The sequence below is a fragment of the Anas platyrhynchos genome, chromosome 1, assembly GCF_047663525.1.
Source record: "Anas platyrhynchos isolate ZD024472 breed Pekin duck chromosome 1, IASCAAS_PekinDuck_T2T, whole genome shotgun sequence".
NCBI classification, from domain to species: Eukaryota; Metazoa; Chordata; class Aves; order Anseriformes; family Anatidae; genus Anas; species Anas platyrhynchos.
Window position 1 is genome coordinate 35,969,219 of NC_092587.1, and position 17,071 is coordinate 35,986,289.

General features: G+C 43.1%; 1 long non-coding RNA gene across 1 annotated transcript; it reads right to left on the minus strand.

Moving 5' to 3' along the window:
- Positions 1 to 234: 234 nt before the first annotated feature.
- Positions 235 to 3,881, minus strand: LOC110353720 (uncharacterized). Its single transcript, XR_002404545.4, has 2 exons — positions 2,623 to 3,881; positions 235 to 2,496 (listed from the first exon to the last, which is right to left on the minus strand). It is a non-coding gene; the product is annotated as an uncharacterized lncRNA (long non-coding RNA).
- Positions 3,882 to 17,071: the final 13,190 nt, after the last annotated feature.

Sequence of the window (17,071 nt, forward strand, 5' to 3'; positions counted from 1 at the left end):
AATTTCCTCCTGATTTCACCTGCTCTGTGTTTACCAACTGGAGAATACGCAGGTGGATGTATTAACTCCACCATAGGGTACAAAGGGATTAAAGGGAAGTTATGCGCAGGATGGAGTTTGTGTAGTACAGCTAATAGAGCTCCAGCTCTGCTCCATGATTTATGATTCAGAAACCACAGTATAATTTTAACAGACAGAACAAACAAATGAAAAACTTTCTCCATCCCCAGCGTGTGTTTTCTGAATGGTACAATGTTTACTCTTCAATCTGGTGGTCACCTAGAAAATCAAGTAAGACCAAGAAACTTTTTTAGAATTAACTTTTGGGATCACAATTTTTATCCTGTTCCTTGTTAACATATTTACAGCTCTCTCTATTCACAAACTTAGACAAAGTCGTCCTTCAAACTTTCAAACTATGCTTAGCTGTCAGACTTTTTTTTTTCCATAACAAGTAGCAACAAATAACAGCACTTGTGCTAATGACAGTGGTCTTGTAACATCAATGTTTTAGCTGAACGAACCTTGCAGAAGGAGGCAGAGCAGTCAGGATCATGCCCTGGATGCAAGAAGACCTCAGAATCAAACAGATAAACAAGATGGATGCACTGGGTCCTTGTTAAGGAGGGCATGAAGCAGGCCAGTCTGCAGAGACAAAGACTTTCTTTGGTTGGGTTAGTGTGTACTTTCATCTGAGAAGGGATTTTCTTGCTCCATTTAAACTCATGACTGTAGAGCACTTCTTAACTTTGGTGTAGGTAGGCACCCCATCTGTATCTCAGCTGTGTCAAGATGAGACCCAGGTGTAAAATTTTCCCCATAGTGTGGTTTCTGTGGAGTATATAAGCTAGGAGAAAGCTGTTTCACACTTTTTCCATGTTTATGGTGTACTGCCATGGACTTCAGACATCAGTTATTTAAGTATGTGTTTGTACGTCACTTCATGCAGTCTTAGTCTCAGGCACTGCAGATAAAATAGGTATTTTAATCTTAAACCCATGGTGGAATCAGATAGCCATACGTCAAGACTGCACAAGCTACTGGCACAAGTACAGTGATGCAAATGTGAATGGCACGGCCAGATAAAATTAACTCTACCCCATCTGAAACCGAAAGAGGTACATTTCAGGATAACCCTCTCATCTGCTTAGTGGTGTCTAGCCTAGCAAATGTATGCAGCCCTTATGTTGTGTCCCTACTTCAGACTTTCATTGACTTCAGTGGGAATTGTGCATAGATGTGATACCATTTGCCTATCACTTGGTCCAAAAAAAAAATAAATAATAATAATACTTGCAACAGACAACAGAGAATATGAGACTTGGAGTTTTCCTACTGGAAACAGGAAGACCTGAAGTTTTACTGTGATCAAAATCACTGGAAAGGAGTACAAGAGATGACATTACTCATCAAAAATAGGTCTAAAAACCCTGTACAGATGAGGTTTGCACCTACTGTGTCCCTATGCTATATCAGATTTTTCTGTGATCCAACATTAGAGCTAAGAGAAACTAAATTCACCTAGCGACTCTAGGTGAATAGAGACTCATCTGCTTCCTCAGCTATCATGCACAGCCGCAGCTCCCATGCCTGTCCTTCCACCTGTCCTTGGCCCTAATATTGCATCTCCTTTAGAGTATGGGACTGTCAGAGTCAATGACATGGTGGACACCATTGATGATGCATACCAGCCAGAGAACATGCATCGCTTAATGACTGTTTTGTTACTTGTTTTTAAGTAAAACCCCAATCATGTTGTTTTCCAGAAATACATGAGCTTTCCCCTGCCACATGATTCATACCTGCTGGAAAGATATGGTTAGGTCCCCAGCCAAGTCACCCAAACACCCTGAGCTTGCCCTTTCTGACTGCTTGCTTCAGAAGAGTCTCATCTGACCAGTGTAGATGTTTGTAACTCAGAGAGCCTTCCAGACGCCATCTCTAATTAAAGGAGAGAAACAGGCACTTCCACAGCATGATTCTTCCCATCCTAAACAAACAAACAGAGCAGTCACTCCAGCAAACAGCTCTGCTGACTAGAGAGGGAACATGTGGCAGCCAGCATAAATTTAACTCCCTGCCTAACATCAAGCGAGAGGAGACCTACCACTTGTTGATGGCAGAGTCACACTTGTTCCTTGTCCTCCCCTCGGGGTAAGTCAGTAGGGATGCCTCTATTTTCTTATTTTCACTCGGTGTGGTGCCCAAACCAGCTTGGCACGAGGCAGGCTGAGAGCCCTGCCTGCAGCCATTCCTGTGGCTGGCAGCTGGACGGGCCTCCCCTGGCCGTGGCATCTTCTCATCCATTCACATCGGTGCTGAGCAATGCGAGGCACCTCCCGCTCCTCGTCCCTCGAGGACTGAACACGTTGCTTTTCAAACGTTCCCAGCTCTCGCTGCTACAGCTGCTGAAGAGCTGCCGTGGGTTTCTCTTCTGAAGAGCCCAGTCTGCTGGTCCGCAATCACACCAGCCAGCCAGCTCCAGGTTCTCCTGACCTAACATGGGAAGGAAAAACCCTGCTTGGGCTTTGCTCTATTTCCAAGTTCCCATGGAGCTTGTCTGTTTAATTAAGGCTTTGAACCCGCAACCTATAGAGCATTTGATGATGTGTACATCTATACCTTTGGTTTTCAGATAGACAGCATGGTGACAACATCCTCCTTGTTATGCCCTGGCTGGTGACTGCGGCCTACAGTCGGGATGTGCTGTCAATTTTCATCCTCGGAGAGCCAGGTCTGGCAGCAAATGTTTCTCACCATTTCTTCATGGTAGACAATATTCCAGAGGCTACAGACAAGATGGAACGGTTTAAAGAGCAGCCTTTTGAAACACAGACATGAAAACGAAGCTCTGTTCAGCTGCGCTGTGTGGCAGATGTATCTCTCAGCCCTGGGTACAATGCTGGTAGTAAAACCACGTGAGCTTTCAGGCGATGTCCCAGGAAAATGTTCACATGTTGACTTTATGTGCATGAACGTTCTACATGGTGTGGAAATCCTTTTGTTACCCAGTATTCAAAACATTTTCTTAGAAGAAAAGTGGGAAAATAAATGTCTGAGAGGAATAAGCAGCTGTTTGCTGTTAAAGATCAGCATGTTATACAATCAAGTTTACAATAACTGCTTTTAAATATAAACTAACTTCTGACCAGTGTTTTCCAACATACTGCAAAATCTGCATGTCATTCTTTTTGTCATTTACAAGTAAACACCCACTGGAGTGTTTTATAGTTTGTAAAATATGAAAAGGGCTTTGTTCATGAGAGACCACTTTGATTTACGGTAAGATGAAAACCTATGTGCCAGAAGCTTTTTTGTTTTTCTTGATCAGAACTGAGCAAACTTTTCTGCAGCTTGACCACTCTGGTCTCGTTGCCTAAACACACCAGCAAACAGCTAACAATTGTGGTGTCTTTTTTTTCCTTTCCTTTAACATAGTTTTCCTTCCCTCTGGACAGGGCAGATGTTGGAGAATGGCTTCAGCAGCCAGGAAAGGCCTCTTAATCTCCTGACAGGCCCACAGTACTTGAACCCACAAAAACAACAATAATGAGGAAGCTTGAAAAATAAACAAACCAAGTGGGTGCATCTCCATCTTCCCAGTGCCTCCACGCCAGACAGTAATGCTTAGCTACTGTGTAGAGCCAGCAACTGCAGCTATAAAAATAATGTAAGGTTAGAAAAGGTGGGGAAAAAAAAAATCCCTCAGAGTCACTGATAAAAAGGTAGAGTTGCCACACCTTTAAAATTATATTGTTACAAAGGAAACACTGCCAGCATTGTTGGATTTGTCAACCTCATTGTAACATTAGACAAAGAAAATGTCTTGTACACTACATGCTAGCAGCAAGAGCAACTTCTACAGATAACAACTTCCTTTCTTCTCCTTTTGTTTTCACAGGAGGGAGAGAGCAAAAAAAATATTTAAAAAAAAAAAATAAATTAGGGTTGATTTGAATATGAAGCAAGGATCTGCAATTATCTTGAAATGTCTCCTACCCATTTCTGAAGTAGGTTTGAAACTTTTGCAAACAGCAACTTCCCCAGTTCCTGTTGTATGGCTATTTGCATGGCATTGCTTTGCTACCCTTTCGGACACTCTCCCTATTATACGAGTCCCTGTTTCTCCCATTGCTTAATCAGAAGGCGAGACCAGGACTTGACTCCATTGGCTCTGAAGTTTGAAAGATTTTTATAGAATTATTTCCTCTCATGGAGAAAAATAATTAAAGAAGTGGATAAGGGGTAGTGACTATTGCAATGTTTTCCACTGAGAATGGGAGTACTTTGGATACAGCTCGTTTAACAGAGAAAAAAAAAAGAATAAGCCTTGCCTTGGGTATGTTCACAATGCCATAGGACACCATGCGAGACAGACACCTCCTTTGTCTGTCTGTCTGTCTTCCCAGGCAAGGCTTCCTGGAGACTTCTGACTTTTTCCTGCCCTTGTCTAGTGCAGAGACATCCTCCTCAGCTGAGGGCACGGGGAGCCCGCACCAAGCCTCTTTCTCATCCCAGTCCCTTGCAGGCAGAGAAGGGCAGAGTCTGCCCTACAGCTTCTGTGCTTAGGAAATTACTCATTTATTTTTGAATGACCTTAATCTAAAAGTCTTGTGGGCAAGAGTAGATGGTGGGCAAACTCTGGGCACTGCTGGGTCTGTTGTAGAGCACAGTAGTCATGAACGATGTCTTGATAAATCCGCTGCAACTCTTTTGGTTGGTTATTAGTTGTTAAATTGGCCACAGCTGTGCCAGGTGGCGCTTTGGAAGGCAGGAAATAGCTGACGGGACCTGGATCAAGCACAACCAAGTAACAGCCTCAGCACTTTCTCATTCTGGGGGTGAATAATTGGTATGGACTGGGAGGTGTGGGGGAGAGATGGAAGAAAAACGTGCAAGGCTTTCTTTTTCCAGTGAATTTCAGCAAAGTTTGCGTGTTATATCATGTCCCGTTGGGTTTGAGTCTTAAATGGGAGATAAAAATAAACTTCTTTATGTTCTGTGAGTAGATCACTGAAAGAGTGATTTAGGAGGAAGGAAAGCTAAGCCCTTTTTCCTAACCACCCATATGTTTATCATATGCGCATGGGAGCAGACAGGGACTTCTCACCCTGGAGAAGGAGCTAAAGCACAGGAGAAATTCACAGGGACTTGGAGAAAATTTGGAGCTTCTGCTCTTTCTTTTCTAGAAGCTCTATTCTCAGGAATCCCTAGACAGACAAAAAAAAGGGTGGCAAAAGATGAATTATGTTCTGGAACAATAGCTGGGTTTTAAAAGAGGTTTATGTGTGGCTCAGCAGGGCTTTGTGCTGGATCGCTCCCTGAGAACCTGCTGGGACTTCCAGCCCTGCACCAGGCAGTTCTGGGTGTACGACTAAGTTCATGGATAAAGTTAATCTTTGATCTTAACATCTGGAAAGAGGGTCATTTTCAGGTATTTGAGTATTCAACAGGAAACTGTCTATGCCAGCAGGGTGATGCCAGGCAGGCCAGAGATGTACATCTCCTTTTGCTTCTGAAGATCAGTAACAAATGCTCTCCCCTCCTGCATTTACACCCATGGTTTCCAAAAACAAAACTTCAGCTGTCCTTACTCGATACTATAAAATGTGGTGGTTGGAGCATTCACATGAGAGGTTAGAGATGTATATGTGAAGCTGGATCATGACACAACAAGGAATTCAAGACACGATGTAGGAAAATAATCTAAAAGGGTGTTGGGGGTGGTGACAAGGAAGGAGACCGTCCCAGGGTTTGCTTTCCTGTCTAATCGGAGTCCTGTATTTTAAGTGAAACGTTCCTTGGACAGGAGCCCTTGGAGAAGGCATCCACAGGTGTCTGCGTTAGCCACCGAGCTGGAGACCAGCTCCCCCACAGAGGCATGAGCACCTGGTGCAGCGTGCTGGGCTCCACGGCTTGGGTGGCTGCAAACCTCAGAGCCAGATGCTAACAGGTGAAACCCATAAAAACAATCCAAGTGCTTTTTCAAGCTTACTTGGGGAGCAGTAAAGCATCTCCCCTCACCTTCCTTATGCTCTGAGTCTCAGGCACAGGAAGGACACGTACAGCTCCATGGATGCTGGTCCATGAGGAAGCTGCCAAATTGCCTACTCACTTCACAGATCCCACCCCAAATCTGTTATGCATCTAAGCATCAACCTCAATTTTTGGTGCTGCTTTTCCAGCAGCTGAAATAAAATGTCTTGTCCTGCAGTCCCTGCTCCCGCAGCTGTTTGTGTAGCACTGAGGGGCCACCAGCACCCCCTCCATGTGCTGTGGCATCCCAGGCACAGCCTGAGCACTGACCACCTTCCCTCTCCCATTCACAAGTCTTCTTTTAGATTTTCTGGGCTCCAGCTGGATCTGAGAGCTCTGAGCAGCTGTGAAGCTGTATCTGACTACAATACCGTGACTGCTTTGCCAATGCTAAGGAGAGGGAACATAAATGTTTAGGAGATTTGTAGCTGCAGGAATAAGGTGGCACATGAACTTGAAGCTGAGAATGGTTCTTGCAGGACTAGTATGTTTACCCGGTTCCTTGAAGAGTCTATCCAAATAATTTGAGAGCTAAAAATGATTGTTTCGGAGCACTTTCATAGCCGCAGACAATTTTAGCATCTTGTTAATTGCATATTTTGCAGGAACGTTACTTTTGGCTCAGGAAGAGGCCACAAGATGCATTGTTTGTTACTGCAGTTGTAGCCTTAGTGTCCTGGGTGACTTTCTCCAGAAGAGAGGTGCTTCTCAGGACTCTTTGACCCTTTTCTGTTGAACTCTGATCTTCCAGCTATGTGGCATGTAGGTCTGCTCATGGCTACCCTCGCACAGATTGTCGTGGGCTTTAAGCAGTTGCTTGCTCAAGGACAAAAGGACAAAACTAAGTCTGTGAAAGACAATTGTTACCTGTATTTCACAGATGGAGATTTACAAAGTTTTTTGGCTGAGGTCACTTAGCTGTGTTTCCACAAGAGCAGAGGACTGAACCCAGTGCTCTTCAGATCAGAGAAGAGCATGACCACAGTCTAGTTTGCTCTCGTTAAAATTTCCATGGAACAATGTATGTAGCACAGCATTGCTTGATTGTGCTATAATGGGCTCAGTTTAGTAGGTTAACTTCTGTGGTGCTATGGTGTCTTTTCCTTCACTTAGGATGAAAAATGAGCTAAAACCCTGTGCTTCTTTTTATTTATTTATTAATTATTATCAATTTTTATACAAGGTTTTTTTTTTTTTTTTTATTATTATTATTATTTTTTTAGAACAGAAGGGGAAAGGGGAGGCTTTTTTTTTTTTTTTTTTTTTTTTAAAGAAATCTTATAGATGAGACCCATCTGGCAAAGACTGATGTGCACTCTTACCTCCTGTCTGTGATGGGCACCTCACAAGTAGTTAACACAAGCACGGCCCTGCTGAGCCTGGACCCATGGTTGTAAAGGGTGCCTTATGAGATTTGGGCTTAAAGGTATATGGTTTCTTTGATCTTGTAAAATCTGCATCAGGCCATGGAAGGAAACATTTGACTTCAGGACTTCTGTTGTCCAGGTATCAAGGTATTTAAATAATTATCTGTTTTTTTTTTTTTTTCTTTTTTTTCTTTTTTTTTTTTTTAATTAAATAATTATGAGTAGGGGCTGAAATAGATAGAAACCCTACTTAATACTCCAAAGAACTGAAAGAGGCCAGCTTACTGTGGAGTCAGACTTACTCTGTGAATTTGGCTTGGCTGATTTAACTTGAAAATAATAATGCACACAAATAAGAACCTGAACTCCTTCCCCTAGGGTTTCCTGCCCTGATCTTTTGCTTGAAGAGACAATTCACATTTTTCATCTCTCTCAAAACAAATTAGGCCCACATGCCAGCATGACTTAGTGATTATGTAGTAATTACCTTGAATATTTATGCAGGATTTCAGTAGATAAGCTCAGGGTGAGTCATCAGAGGGATTTTATTCTCTTGCACAGTTTAGTCCCTAACTCCTTAAAAACATCACTTAGTTTCTACTGAAATGCCTTCTGCTTGGCTTGAATTTCAACAGGATTTTTATGCTGTCTGCGTTATTGTTCTTATTGCAAATGACAATTTTATGAGCCATTCAGTGTTTGAATAACTCTTTTATTTGCATCAGTTCAGACTGGATTTTGATTGAGAGCCACAGACTTTATCTTGGTGTGTTTAATGTGGATGTTAAATCACAGAAATAAGATTTGAATTAGAAGGAAAAGTAAATCAGAACTTAAAAGTAAGACTCTGGCTTTGTGTAACTCTCCATATTAAGGCAAAAAGAATGTATGTGTGTAATTTGTTTGCCTCAGTCTTCCTGATGTAATTGCATTTTATTTATTTATTTATTTATTTTTTCCCTTAAAAAAGTGAAAGACCAAAATTTTGTCTCCTAAGTCCAGTTCCTGTGTCTCTTCAGTTGAATAAGAAATGTAAATGATTTCAGATTGCTTCTTTTTTTTTTTTTTTTTTTTTTTTTTTTTTTCCAAATTCATTGTAAGTTTTCCTTACCTCAGTTCTACTCTGAATCATCAGCCAAAGGTCTGGGATGACTTTCTTTCAATTGTTGACAATAAAAAGGGACATTTTATGTCAGCTTGTGACACTCTTTTGTAACTCAGAAGCATGCAGAAAAGCTTATCTATGTTTTTGTGTAGTGAAAAACTTCTGTTCCTTTGACTTTTATTTTATTTTTTATTTTTTTCCCCAGAGTATAACTGCTACATACCTGCAAATGAAATGTATGTGCCTGTTCTGCAGCTCCTCAGTGCTGTTGTGGTGTACTGCTAAATTAGTGACCTTGCATTTCCTTTTCCTAAATGAAGCCTCTTTTTGCAGTCAGGTTTTCAGGGCAGAGCTCGCACACAGAGCATCTAGGACTAGGTGCCACGTGGCAAGAGCTTTCTCCCTTAGCTGTGCCGAGGGGTTCTCTGCTCTTGCACTCAGGCCTGTAACTGTTTAATATGAGAAATGGGGACTTCATGTGCTTGACTGCAGCAGAAGAAACCCAAACCGGCTACTTTTAAACACTGGAAGCAAGCAGTCAAGCTCATGCCCTAGTGAGCTAGTCTGTGGCAAATGTTCAAGGGAGCTATCTTTAGCTAGTCTTTCAGTTTTATTTTTTGACCCATCTACTCTGTTTTGTTTCTCAGTTTCCTTCATTTTCTCACATCTGTTTTTCTCCTTTCTGTGCTCGCTTCCCATGTCGTTATATTCCTTTAATCTCTCTGATTTTCTCTCTCTCTCTTTTTTTTTTTTTTCTTTCCTCTTTTCCCTTTCAACAGCAGTCTCTCTCCCTTTCTCTCCTCTTTCTCTTTCCTTCCTGTTGTTCTTGCCATCCCCCCAACCTGCCTGCTTCTGGCTTTTGTACCCCCACACCTTCTCCCTCCGTCCTGCCCTGCTGCTGTAGTTGGCAGTTGATTTCTGTCAGGCAGCCCAGCCAAAATTGCAGCTAAAGATGGGCATTTATTTTTTTTTTTTTTAAATCAACTGGACTAGTAATAATTGCAGTTTGTCGCACATTCTCAGTGGGAAATGTTTTGTGAGTAAATCTCAGTCAATCATACTCTGGCACTGGAATAGGCACCTTGTTTAGTCTAGGGGCACTGCAGAAATTGGCCTTACATCTTTGCTTTCAAGCTGCATTTGAGCCCTGTTGTGTAATTGCCATTTGCATGCCAGAGGGATTGCGTAGGGGTGCTACCCAGATCAAAGTTGCATTCATCTGGGCTTGGGTGTATTAGCTGTAATTAGTAATGTAATTTTAGGAGACAATGCCACATTTGTAAGGTGAACAGAAACTACAGCAGCACTTCAGCAGAAAAGCAGTGGTGGTGCCGCCTGTTCCTCTCCCAGTAGCAGAAACTAATTGCAGTGGGAGGTATTCATCTTATACACATGCACACAAAAATAATAAAATCTGACACATTTCCAAACTAGCATGAAATACGAACTGAAATGCAGGTACTTTAGGTTTGTGGCTCTTACCGGTGGAAAGAAAGTGCTGCAAGGAGTGGGTATTTGCTTTGTGCTGAGCAGGGAAATGGGAGGTAAGTGGCCACCTGTCAGAGTGAAAGGCAGTAGGATTTGGGGGAGGTATTTCAGGTTTCTCTCTGTCCTCTCTTCAGCTTGTTGCTGTTCTTCCCCTTCTAAGGACAGTCCTGCTTGGACATTTCTTTCTCTGCTCAGAAAATGTCAAGACAACAAGCCTAGATTTCACCTGTCCCCATATTTAATAATAAAATATAATAATAATAATAAAAGATTAAGTGTTATAAACATTATGGTAGGCAATTTTTTTGCCCTACTAGCTCATCTTGCTCTTCTCCCCATCCACTTCCCTACTTTGACACAAGTGTCCAGCAGGGAGGGTGGGCAAAGACCCTGAGGAAACTGCAGTCCTAAGGGGTTATGGTCACTGCAAACCATGGCTGTGTGCAAAGCACATCACTAATTAAGGATAGGTGGGATTATGACTGTTGCACAGCATGGCAAGTCATGGTGAAATCATGCCTTAATTTGCAGTGGGTCTTGCAAATGAAAAGGTATCCAATGAAGCATGGCTTTTGGACATGTGTATCCAAGGGCCTAAAGTATCTCAAATTCTGGGTGACTTCAGGTACAGTTACGGAGCAGGAGTTTGGATCTGAGCACTACATGTGATGCTTTTGCATCCAAGAATTGAACTGATCTGTGCTGTATCTTTAAAAAACAAACCAAGTCTGAAGGAATCACTCCGGCTGGGCTTGTCTGACGTGGATAGATTTTATTGTCTCAGATCTATCTCCACACAGTGAGCAGAACACGAACAGCACACACTGAGGGACAGTTCGGAGCTGCCTGTGATCCTATTACAGGTCTCAGACATCAGAGGGTGCAGGGCTGTGTCTGGGCGCAAGTGTGGACTGAGGGTACGGACCCTTTCCATCCTCGGAGAATCCACTCCTCCCGTGAATGCCTGGACCAGTGTTTGACCACCCTTGTGGTAATTCATGCCACACAGGAATTTTTTCATTCAATTCAAGTTTCAAGATGTTCTTCCCTGAATATGCAATAAAATATGGGGGGCGGGGGGGTGGGGGGAAGGAACTAAGAAAAACGATTGTTATTAAAAATCAGGTTTTCTAAGCAAAAAAAAAAAAAAGAGATACAGTTTATTACTTTTTTATGTAAACATATTACTATACCAATGTGAAACAAATTATTTTAATTTAATTGCAATAACATTTTAATCTACTTATTGTTTTGGAATTTGTATTTACAATTGTAAGCTTTCAACTCAAAAGCCCGGCACTTGGCTTGTTTTGTTTTCAATGCGCTGTCTCACATGATTGTCACTCAGTAAGGTTTATTACTCAATTCTAAATGTTTTCCTTTCGCAAAGGCTCACTGGTGGTAGAGGTATTTATGTAACCCAGGCAATTTGGAACTTACTTGGGGTCTGCAGTAAAATGCTCAGCCAAATGGTTTTGATAGTAAAAGGAACCTCTTTTTTTTTTTTTTTTTTAATGGGTAGATCACAATGGTGGCTGAGAAATCTTTGTTGCTCCCTTTTCTCCCATCAGCAACACTCATATCCAGGCTGAATAAATCCTTCGACGGCATTCTTTGCGCGTGGCTGTTTGATGTGCTTCCAGCAGCTTCAAACACAGGAGGCATCCAAACTGTAAAGAGCCAAAACGGCCGAAACTCCACCGTGGCAGGAGCCTTGAACAGCAGCGGGGCAGGCTGGCAGCGCCTTGCAGGACCAAAGATGCTCACCCAGCAGGCAAGGAGACAGCTGAATCCCTCTGCTCTCCCGTGACGTGGCAGTGCTGGGAGTGCCTTTCTTAGCGTGGACTTTATTAAGCTGCTCTAAACCAACAAGCCAAGCTCCCCACCAGCATTCGACCGCTGCGCCAAGAGGAAAATAATGAGGTTAAAAGCACTGCACAGCAGAAACATATGGGACTACAAAGAGGTTGGGATTGCCAGAGAGTCCAGCACGGTCATATCAGGGTGCTAGGGATGGTGCTACTGCAGTGTTTGTTGAGGCTGGTGGAGGCGATATTTGGCTGGTGGCCGTGAGCACCTTCCTTGGACAGAAAGCGATACATCTGATCAGCTTTGGCCACTTCTGAGTGCCACAGGAGCCTGGGGAGCCCAGCTTTCTCCTTTGCTTTGTCCTCTGACTTCAGAGCGTGGCTTTCCTGTTTAGTTCCCTTCTGTGTTTATAACGGGCCAAACTGCCCACATACTGGGTGAGGATGCTTCTGAGTGGAGAGATTTAGGAGTTTTGAATAAAGCAGCTCTTGTTAAAAATGCTGATTTGTCAAAGACAACTTTTTATTTCCCATAAGAACGTGGGCATTTATTTTATTTGATTTGATAAAAGTGTTTATAGGAAGCATCTCTTCAAACCCAGAAGACTAAAAGCAGACCCTCGCCAAGGACGAGAGAATTTGAGGATGAGTGAAGAGAGTCATTGTTCCTTGCTGTTTGTCCCAGACTCTTTCTTCATTTCTCATGCCTGCATAATGGGAAGTGCATGAGGTTTGCTACTGCCCCTGCTGAACTGTGGTGCGGATAGACTTTGTCTTCCTCAGCTAGCATTCTGTCACCTTTCAAGAGGGAAAAATTCATTTTAAAAACAAAGATCCCAAGTAAGAAACCTCAAATAATTGTAGGAAACCACCACAGAGGTATACAATATCCAGCTGAAGACCTTGTTGAAAACCGAACAGATTATGCTTCTTATATGTGGTTAAACTGTGCCATTAATGTTAAAAACTGTTCAAAGCACAAAATAAATTCTGATTTTTTTTTCTGTCAAAGTTTGTGGTTCGATGTTCACACATTCTAGGCTCCAGTTAAATGATTTACTGTACGATTTAATGTCTTTCAGCTGTCACTCGCATAAAAGAGATCCCTTGAACGATCTGCCAGCAAATGAAGGCAACACTTGTCCAGGGTGGAGGTTAGCCAGGCCTGGAAAACCCAACTTGCCAAGATATGCAGGAGCAATCACGTCAGCCACCGTGACCCATACGTGGAACCCAGAAAACATACACGGGGGTACGCAGCCACGCGGCTGCGATCAGATCTGCAAAAACACTTCATTTAAAATACACTGAGCCTTTCACTCGGTCTTTGCAGAGGTTCATACTGTAGGCATGCTGCTATTCTTTGTCCTTCTTTTGAACTTTTCTCTGTTCCTGAGCTTCAGATGGTGTGATTTTTTGAAGTTTTTCTCAAAACTCCTTCACAAAGGCTTTTTAAAATCCTAATTCCCACATACCAGCATATGGAGGAGAAACAGTTACCATGGGACTGTGAAAAACATACCTCAGGAGCTCCGGAGCAAGGGAGGAAATAAAAAAGCCACAGCTCGTCAGAAATTACATGTTCTGTTGTTTGGCACAGCTTCGGGTTCGTGGCTTTGCCACTAGCTGGGGTGCTGCCGTGCCTCTCATGCACTGGGCGTGGGGGCACGAGCAGCACCTGGCGGTGACCCCTGCCCCTGACCTGCTCCATCCACCTCTGGGACGTGGGGCAGCACTGCCCTGACGTGCTCTGCAGGACAGAGGGAGGAGAACAAGGAAGCCATCTGAAACCAAAGAGTACACCTGGATTGGGATTTAGCCCTAGTTCTGGGGTCATTAACCATTTAGTACATTCATGGCCAGCACCAGCTGTTAGACAGAAGCTCAGAGTAGATGACCACGGAGGTAACTTCACAGTGTATCTTCTACAAAGCCCTGGTTTTAATACTCAGGTGATGCAGAATCTGCCCCAGGTAAAACCTAATGGTTACTGAATTCACAGTGAAACGTGTACCCTGGATCCAGTGTGAAATTTCTTTAGGTTCAATCTTTCAGTGCACTGGATGCTTTTGTAAAAGGGAGTTGATCTTGCGAGTAGCCAAGGAGTGTGGCTGAAATACCTGCTAAGGATCTCCCTCTTTTTTGCTGATCTGCTGGAAGGCTGGTTGAGGGTGCTTACCTGGCAGAAAACTGTTTTTTCTTGTGAGGATGGGCTGTGGGGTGGAGGAGAGACCCCTCTTCTAGCAGCAGGGAGCTGTATGGCTGGCTCTGCTGGTCCTGTTGAATTGTGTTCAGAGTCTGTCAGTCTGACACGCTTCCCCATGATTCTGAATAGCTCTTGCTGCTTTCTTCTCAATTCTCATAAATTTTCCAGGATCTCTTTTGAAATATGGGTACTGGAAGCAGATTTTTTCTTTTTTTCCCTGGGACTAGCGCAACACCTCCTTAATAACAACATCTGGTTAGGATCTTTAATCCTGTCTGTCACAGAAAATTACATCAGCATCGCTGCAAGGTCCTCTCTTGCCCTTTCATGTGAGCGATGATTCAGTACGGTATGAAAAAGAAGAGAGCCACTGTCAGATCTTCACTGCTCCTGCTTTGATGGGTAGCTCAGCTGGGAGAGCTCTGTTAAGCTGGGGAAAGTAGGCAGGATCGCATAGCTCAAGGATCTGGGATGAGCTCAAGGGCAGTGACCAACACAGCAGTCCCAGAACGGCTTGCAAGTCAAACAAACACTCATGCATTCAGCAGAAGTCACTTCTAGGCTCCAAACGCATCCCATAAAAGAGCCAAGTCAGGTTTGTGCCATGCAGCTCTGCTGCCAGATTCAAAGCAACGAGGCAGCAGCTGTATAGCTGCACTCTGGCTTCCCAGCAAAATTGAAGTAACACTGTTGTATCGTCTTTTTATAAGAGGAGAAAGCCTCAGTGGAGTGTTACACAGTGGATAGGAAGGCGCCATTAATAACAGATAAGGTTATAATTAATATATATAATTGGATTGCAAGGTTTTGAAAGGTCCCCCTCCTTCCTCTTTTTCAAGGGGACATTGAAAGTTGTCTTTTAGGGACCTTATTTGTTGAACTAAGACAGACGGACAATATGTACCTCCCAATTAGCCACTTTTTTCCTTGTAATTATTCTCTATTTTCTGGGATGCTGGAGCGGACACATACAAAAATTTATTTATTTATTTACTGTTTTTTTTCCTAGTAGAGGAAGCTGAGTTAAACAGAAATGTGAGGTTTTGCATTCCTCTTTCCATCAAGATGTGGCATGCAGCAGGTCCTTTCCTTTTATCTTAAACTCTTCCAGAACAACCTGAGCAATGGATCTGAGAGTACTGCAGCATAGCCGGAGCTGTTACATGAGGACACATCAAATCCACTTAAAAAGTGAAGAGGGATCTAAATATTTAACTGCTCTCCTGTCTCTTTTCAGGTACTTTCTGCACTCAGCAGCTCAGCCGTTTGATTTAGGTGTTTGTGCTACTCATTTGCTTCAGAGAAGGCTGCTCTCTCTCAAGCAGAACAGATTCGTCTGAGCGATCAAAACCTATTGCAGTCAAAATACAAACCAACAAACTGTTTTCTTATTGTCCCCTAAATCCCCAAGGAAACGCCACATTCAAGGCACTCTGCTGGCCACATGGTTGCTGCTCTCTTTGCTTGTGGGTGGTCCACGAGGTGCTCAAAGCCGCTGCAGTACCATGGTACTGCTGGGGAAAAGTGCAGTCAAAAGCAGTGTTACTGCTGTACTGAGAGGCTTCTCCTAACAGGCAGGAGTGGGGACTTCTGAGCATATGCACTTCTGGTGGATTTCCTGTTACTTGGGGTCAATCTGACTTTTGTTCCTGTTATTTACTTGAAGTTACTGAGATTTAACTCAACAACAACAACAAAAAATGTAGTAGTAGAGGGAGAAAACCTAAATCAAATGCTTGGTATTAATAAATCATGCATTGTGAAGATGTTCAGGCAGAGCTACAGAGACCCACAGGGTTTATGGTGATCCCAGTTTCAGCTCTTTGGTGGCGATAGAGCTGCATTTGTTTCCAGAGCATCAGTGCACCCGCCTCACCTGGGAGCACTGTGGGACTCCACAGGGCACTGGGAAGCTCTTGCTCCCACTGATCTTAAAGAAACACAGAAAAGGAAAAAACAACAACCACCTGTTGTGTTAAAACAGCCACCTGGAAAACCCTCACACCATATTGCCAGATGAATCATTAAATCGGTTTAGCCAATGATATCTGAAACATTGATAATTTTGAAGGGGAGAAAGTGTCAAACTAGGTCAGCATTTCCACTGTATTTCCAACACAGTACAAGCTGGCCTCTCTGTTCAGGAATAAGATCCTCCAAGGATACACCAGGAAAGCAAGTGTTAGAAGGGACTTATAAGGATGTTTTTCATAAGCATCTAAACTGCCCATGAGCTGTGGCTTGGCCAGACATGGTATGCGTGTTAAACCCTGTGAAACATTCACATTTCCATGGAAAGATTTGTGCAACAAGGCTGTTCCTGTCTTCTGATGGGTTATCTGGAAAGGCATTAAGATACACTTTCTGCAATTAGTATAAATAACAGAATACGTTGCTTTAATTCAAAAAGATAGAGTGCTTTAAAAAATCTGTAAAAACTTTAAATTGTGATGCCTCATTTGAATTAATATAATGTGGATGTTGTGAACTATGGAAAGTCACAGGTAAGCAGTAAATCTGCTCAGCTCTGCCAGCCTTTTCCAAACCCCGCTGTTCCCCTGCCCTGCTGCTTTCTGTGCCTCAGAGAGCAACCTGAGGAGAGCCCTTGGCTTCTGGTTTGGCTTCGAACCTTTCTAAACAATCTTAACAAAGACACGTCTCTTTCCTCTCCACTTTCTGCTGTGATAAGCACCTGCTTAAGAGCACACGAGAGTTTGCACAGCAGCACTGGGCCCCGTGGGGCAAGCAAGGAGCAATGCTCCAGCAACTTGGCCCTGGAAGCCATGCAGGGATTTCATGCAACCACTCCATCAGAGCTGCAATAATGAATCAACAGCAACTGGGACTCATTTGACTTGAGAGGTTTTTTGTTTGTTTATTTGTTTTCTAACTAGCTGCTGTTGCATTGCTGCACCTGAAAACATGCTCTAAGGAAATCATGTTGGTGCAGTTTAGAGCTGGAGAGGGTACCGCTGGTCAAATCGTGATCAATGATTATGGTAGAAAATTTCTGTGTGGGGAGTTGATGTAATTTAAGAAAAAATAGTTGTGTTACAGTGCA